Here is a 7786-nt window from a genome sequence, read left to right on the forward strand (position 1 = left end):
GTTATCCTGTCAATCGATTGCCAAATCGATTGATTCAGCCCAGGATTCTGTTTTCATTAAAAACCTTCACCCCAATCGATTGCCCAATCGATTGGCTCAGTGAAAATCCTCAGTTTGAGTTAGATGATTGATTTCTCATTAACTTATCCATGTCTTGATTGGTTATGTGTTAATTAGGAGATTGAGGACTTCATTTTACTTTTATTTTTAATTGGCAAAGTATTGTATGAACTTTTCGCATATTGGAAATCCTGTTAAGGTGCATGCTTAGTTGAAAAGTTATTTTGGGCATTTAAAAACTTAATTGTTATGTGTTAACTGTTATTTTTTTTGGTTGGTGACCCTTTACAATTATTGTGGAAATCTGGGCTTTGCCCTCAGATGAGAGTCAGGACGGTCCTACCGGTTCGTACCCTACGGACGGGAATGGAGATGGGAACGCTTGACTGCAGTTACGTTAGGAGGATCTCACGGGGCGCGTGGAGATACTCAGGGTGTATAGCTTTTTGGTAGGATGATCAGATTAGGATGATGTATAGGGACTAGGTGTCCTTCTTTTTGGATTGGAGTATTTTTAGTTTGGAAAATTGTATTTATACTAATATTGTCAGTTCGACTTCTTATGTGAATGGGTTCCATGTTCCATTTATGGTTGTGTAAATGTTTTGGATTTATAATTGGAGAAACTTTTCCGCTGCTTGTAAATTATAATGACTCAGTTATTTATCCAAAGGCATTTCTTTATCTATTTCTCTATTTTAGTTTAATTACTTTTGAAAAAAAAAATTATACCCTCGCTTTGAAAAACGGGGTGTTACAGTTCTCATACTCTTGGCCGAACTCATGTTATATTTTTTAAGAAGATCTTTGGTGTATTTTTCTTGAGAGATGAAGATGCCAGTTTCCAGTTGTTTGATTTGCAAACCCAGAAAGAATTTTAGTTCTCCCATCATACTCATCTCAAACTCACTTTGCATGAGGTTGGAGAATTCTTCACACATCTTTTCATTAGTGGACCCAAATATGTGTTGAGACAAAATCTCTCTCAAATGGTTTTAATGATAATAAAATTACTTAAAAAATTATGATTGTGGTTAATGACTAATATGTGCTTTCGAGTGTATTCATATAAGAAAATAAGTTATTAATCATTAAGACAAAAAGGAGAAAAATCTGATTCAAATCTGGAAGATTGGAATTCGAGAGGATAACCTCGTAAAAGGATGAAGCTTCAAATCTGAAAAATACTCATCCCCACTGAAACAAATTCTTTTATTCATTAAGTGAAAGCAAAACATTATTAAAGAATGAATAAATAAAGCTTTTGAAATAAATAAGTCAGAAAGCAAAAGAATAGGTACGAGGACGAATCATACTAGGATGAGTCTATGGTCAACATCTTGGAAAGCAACCCAACACCATTGAAAGTGACCCAACATATCTCTCACATGCTGAAAATGACCCATCATCAACCTACAAAAAGGCAGTAGCTAATAAGACAAATATGTAGCTCTTACATGTCTTAAAGAAATGAAAAAGAAAAGGACATCACATGTAGCTCTTACATGTCTTAAAGAAAGGAAAAAGAAAAGGGCAGCACATGTCGAAGTTCCTAGGAATTCTGAACCTCGTGCAGGAGGATGGACTGCATTAGTAGAAGGACAACTAGATGGCAATTTCGTAAATATGATGAAAGACCTTGGACTTTTTTATTGAAGTCCCCAACGGTCATAAAGAACTTGCCACTTGGAAATGTCATCTCAAAGTCTTTATAAAAGGCAGTATGCTCTCCATTATCAAATACACAACAACATTGCATAAAAAGATCAAGTATCTTAAAGCTATCAAGAACAATATTCATCCTCTCTTCATACTTTCTATAATCCTACACTAGATCTTTGAAATACCTTTTTAGAAATTATTTAAGAAAAGAGAAACAATCATACTCATATCACTTTGTAATTTCCACGTGAGTTATACTTGGAAATAGCTGGAACTTGTTAGTAACAAGATTGTAAGCTTGGTGAGGCTAAAGAATACACAAAGTGTAATCAACCTCTGTGAGAGGTTGATCATTAGTAAAATCTAACAAGTTTGTGAGGGCTGGACGTAGCCTTTATTGGGTGAATCAGTATAAAAGATGTGTGTGTCATTCTCTACATTTTCTTTTTCTTTTACTCAGCACAAATTTAAAGGTTTAGATAACCATCATCGAGTTCGAATCTTCTCAGAGAGGATAGCATTTCAAAACACGTGAGAAATATATTTAAACAGAAAAATCTCTATTCAACCCCCCTTCTAGTGATATTTAGTTACATCAATTGGCATCAGTGCAAGGTTCTCTAGAAAACTACATCTAACAGCGTAAGAGAAAAAGATCCAAAAGAAAAAATGTCAAAAGCTAAGTATATTCCTGAAGGAGGATCATCCAGCCGACCTGCATATTTTGATGGCACAGATTACTACCACTGGAAAGGTAAGGTGAGACTATTTCTTATATCACAAGATAACAACATGTGGTTTGTGGTTGAAAACGGGGATCACGTTATCAAAACCAACAACACAGGATTAACCTCCGATGAGAAACCTCAAGCACAGTGGACGACAGATGAAAATGCTAAGGTACTCCTAAACTCTAAAGCTCATTTATTTCTAGTGTGTGCTTTGAGCATAGAAAAATATGATAGAGTTGAAGAATGCAAAAATGCTAATGAACTCTAGGATTCTCTAAGGATCCTTCCTGAAGGATCAAGTCACGTAAAAGAAACGAGGATTGACATGGGAGTAAGAGATTTCGAACTATTCGAAATGAAGGAGGAGGAAACCATTGATGAAATGTTCTCAAGGTTAACAATCATACTAAACAATTTGAGATCTCTTGGAAAGGTATACTCTGTTCAAGAGATGATAAGAAAAATCCTAAGAAGTTTACCAAAAGAATGGAGATCAATGGTGACTGTCATCACATAAGCAAGAGACTTGGCGTACATGAAATTAGAAGATCTGGTTGGAACTCTAAGAGCTCATGAACCATTGTTGCTGGCAGACAAACCAAGTAAAAAAGGAAGAATGATTGCTCTAAAATCCAGCCAAATAGAAAGTTCATCCTCCAAGAACACTGAAGATATCATAAAAAAGGAAAGCTCAGAGTATCCTCTATCTGAGGAAGAGGATGAACTCGCTCTGATTTCCAGAAGAATTCAGAGGATGATAAATCGAAGAGGACATGATAGAAGATCTCCTTAAAAAGAAAAACCTACAAAAGTCAAATAACCTATTTTGGATGGAACAAGATGGGACACTACAAAACTGAGTGTCCTCTAAACACAAGGAACTCAAGAAGATTTCCTTACAACAATAAATCTATGATGATTACTAGGGAAGATAGTGATGAGTCATCCTCTGAGCAACAGAAGGAAGAAGAGGCCAACCTCTGTCTCATGGCAAAATCAGAAATTGAAAAGGTAATCATTTCTGAACTATGTCCTACTTGTGAAAAGTTAGAAATTGAATTTAACAATCTTTTAAATGACTCAAAGACTCTATCTCAGAAATGTGGTTTTCTGAAAAATCAACTTTATGAAATAAAGAAACTCAATGAGGAACTTCAAGCTAAGAATGAGAAGTATGAAAAAATCATTCTAGATTTGCAGTTATCTCATGAGATATTATCTGAGCAACAAACAATTTTAAATGAAAAGAATGTCAAAATTCACCCTCCAGCAGATGATACAGAAAAGGAAATCTTGAAAGTAGAGGTTGAAGAACTATAAAATGACATTACCAACTTTGTTAAATCTACTAAAACATTTCAAAAGATAATGGGATCTCGATCTAGAATCTTTGGCAAAGCTAGTATTGGATTTAAAAGTTCTCAAAAACAAAAATTATATGAAAATTTTTTCTTTCCAAAAAAACAAGAGTATAGGCCAAAATGCACTTTTTGCAAAAAACTTTGGCATACTTTCAAAAATTGTCATGCTAAGAAGAAAGGTGACATCATAAAGAAAGGATGTTCATTTTGTGGTAAACATGGGCACCATGATTCTGTTTTTTATTACAAAAGAAAAATCCTCAGAAGAGGAAAAACTAACCAACAAGGACCCAATGCTATATGGGTACCTAATTTACTTTTAAACTATAACGCAGGTTCATCCTCTGATCAACAAAAGAAATCATTGGTACTTGGACAGTGGCTGCTCAAGGCATATGACAGGGGATAAACACTGCTTTATTTCCTTGGAGATAAAGGATGGAGGACCAGTCACATTTGGTAACAATGATAAAGCTCAAATAAAAGGTACATGTATTATTTGTAAAAATAATTCTGCTAAAATTGAAAATGTTCAGTATGTGGATGGTTTAAAATATAACTTGCTAAGTATTAGTCAATTATGTGATAGTGGATTTGAATTTATTTTTAAGCCTACTCTATGCAAGGTTAAACACTCATCCTCAGGTAGAGTTTTCTTCTCCGGTTTTAGAAAAAATAATTTATATGAACTATATCTGGATGATTTACCTTGCGAATCTTGAGAAGCGACCATGGAGGTGAATTCGAAAGTGAATCCTTTAAAAATCTTTTTGAAGAAAATGGTATTTCTCACAATTTTTTTGCCCAAGAACTCCCCAACAAAATAGAGTTGTGGAAAGGAAAAATAGAACTTTACAAGAAATGGCTAGAACTATTTTAAATGAAGTCAACATTGAAAAATACTTTTGGGCCGAAGCTATTAATATTGCTTGTTATGTTTCAAATCGTGCATCCATTAGAAAAAATTTAAACAAAACTCCATATGAACTATGGAAGACCCGAAAACCAAATATTTCCTATTTTCATATATTTGGATGTTATTGCTACATTCTAAATAATAAAGAAAATTTGGGAAAGTTTGACCCATAATCTGATAAAGGTATTTTTCTAGGATACTCCACAACGTCAAAATGTTATAGAATATATAATCTTAGGACTCAAACTGTGGAGGAATCCATGCATGTTATTTTTGATGAGTTTGATTACTTGTGTTTAGAAAATATGGATAAATATGAAGAAGATGAACATTCATCCTCTCAAGCACCCAGTCCTAACGAAGAGGATGATTCTGATCCAACCTCTCAGCAATCTCCAAGAGGATGGAAAATGGAAGTGCATCACCTCTTGATCTAATCATTGGGAATACTGTCGATGGTGTTAGAACCAGAAATTCTCTAAGGGAAAATACTATCAACATGGCCATGATATCACAAGTTGAACTCAAATCAATTGATCAAGAAATTAGTGACAAATCATGGGTTGAAGCTATGATGGAGGAGCTTTCACAGTTTGAAAGAAACAATATGTGGAATCTTGAGCCCCGTCCTCTTCAAAAATCCATCATTGGAACTAAATAGATATTAGGAAACAAACTTAATGAGGATGGAGAAATCATTAGAAATAAAGCAAGAAGATTAGTGGCACAAGGTTACAACAAACAAGAAGGAATTGATTATGATGAAACCTTTGCACCCGTAGCAAGACTTGAAGCAATAATAATACTCTTAACTTATGTTACTCATAAAGGTATCAAACTATTCCAAATGGATGTCAAAAGTGCCTTTTTGAATGGGCTCTTAAATGATGAGGTATATGTCCACCAACCTCCTGGGTTTGATGATGAAAAGAAGCCTAATCATGTGTTCAAACTCTCAAAAGCTCTATATGAATTAAAGCAAGCTCCTCGAGCTTGGTATGAGAGGTTAAGTTATTTTCTAAAAGAAAATGGATTTGTAAGAGGACAAATCGATACTACACTTTTCAAGAAAACTCTTAAAGAGGATCTGTTGATTGTACAAATATATGTTGATGACATAATATTTGGGTCCACTAATGAAATCACGTGTGAAGAATTCTCCAACCTCATGCAAAGTGAGTTTGAGATGAGTATGATGGGAAAACTAAAATTCTTTCTGGATTTGCAAATCAAACAACTGGAAACTGGCATCTTCATCTCTCAAGAAAAATACACCAAAGATTTACTTAAAAAATATAACATGAGTTCTGCCAAGAGTATGGGAACTCCGATGCATCCATCCTCTAAACTACTCAAAGATGATGAAGGAACTCCACTATTTGAAAAAGAGTACAGAGGAATGATTGGATCCTTGTTATATTTAACATCCAGTAGACCGGACAATATTTTTGCAGTCGGTATCTGTGCAAGATTTCAATCATCTCCTAAAGAATCTCATCTTACTGCAATAAAAAATGATTTTTAGATATCTTGTAGGCACAATCAATATGAGAATTTGGTACAAGAAATGTTCAAATTTTGACCTCACAGCTTATTATGATACTGACTATGCGGGAGACAAAGTTGAAAGGAAGAGCACAAGTGGAGCTTTCCAATTTTTTGGTAAATCTCTAATAAGTTGGTCATGCAAAAAACAATGTATCATTGCTCTATCAACTACAGATGCAAAATATGTATCAGTTGCACAATGTTTCTCACAATTATTGTGGATAAAGAATCAACTAGAAGATTACTCTCTAAGGTACGCAAAAATTCTCATCCTCTGTGATAATACAAGTGTCATTAATCTTTCAAAAAATTCCATACAACATTCAAGATCTAACCATATTGAAATTAAACATCATTTAATAAGAAATCAGGTTCAAAAAGGGGATATAGAATTAATTTTCATTGATACTGAAAATCAATTGGCTGATATTTTTACCAAACATCTCCAAGAGGATCGGTTCAAATATATCTTGGAGGAACTCTCCATCATTAATTTATCCAAAGTTTTTTTTTTTTTTTTTTGAATATCATTATTGTCTTTTTTTTTTAATTTATTTTTGCTTTTTAGTCAAAGTATTCTTAAGGCAATATCAAATCTAATCTTTTAAATAAAGCCTAAGAATCAGAGGATAGGTAAGCCAACAGAAAACACAATGTCTTTTTTGGTGAAACTTTCTCTTGTCACGTCAGACAAGGCATGCACATGCCTCACGTTTCCCATTGGTCCACCTGGTGGCACGACTCCCATACATCCCATCTCGCATTTAATGCCCAGACTGCCATAAATGACATTTATCACGTTTCCCATAGCCTACACTAGTCGTCATCATCATTACACTCCATCAAACAGCTCTCTTTCTTCCTCCTTTATCGATTTTTTTTTACCTTCCACGACTTTTTTTTATGCCTCTTATATCAATTTCAAAACTTTCAAAAAACCAACCTTTTTCTCAAACAATTTTTTTCTTCATCTTCTAGTCATAAATGACTCTCACTAAACACTCTGCAAATCGTAAAATCTCTTCTCTTGATCCAGAAAATAGCTTTAACAATTATTCAAGCACTGAGTCTGATGATCAAGGAGTAGATCACATTGCTGCTCAAAATCATTTCTATTGTAAGAGGCTGAGTAAACTTTGATGATGTTTGGTCATACTCAAAATCACTTTTATGCGTATTTATTTTTTCCTTGGTCAAACTCATTATTCCTAAAAAATCACATCTGATCTTTAAAAGAACCTCTAAAATACATAGGATCAAAAATACCAGAAAGTTTTTTTTTTCCTTTTTGGTGAAACAAACCTCTTTTCAAAACTGTCAAGCATGCGCACGCTCCGTCTCTCCATTGGCTAGTATGTTTGGCGTGGCCTCATTGGCTTTCGTCCAACATTTAATGCACAGACGACTATTTATGATCGTTATAATAATTTTGATTTAATGCACAAATGGCTATTTATGACCGTTACAGTCATTCCCATTTAATGCACATACAGCTATTCATGACCGTT

This window comes from Cicer arietinum, chromosome 5 (genome assembly GCF_000331145.2).
Source record: "Cicer arietinum cultivar CDC Frontier isolate Library 1 chromosome 5, Cicar.CDCFrontier_v2.0, whole genome shotgun sequence".
Classification (NCBI taxonomy): Eukaryota; Viridiplantae; Streptophyta; class Magnoliopsida; order Fabales; family Fabaceae; genus Cicer; species Cicer arietinum.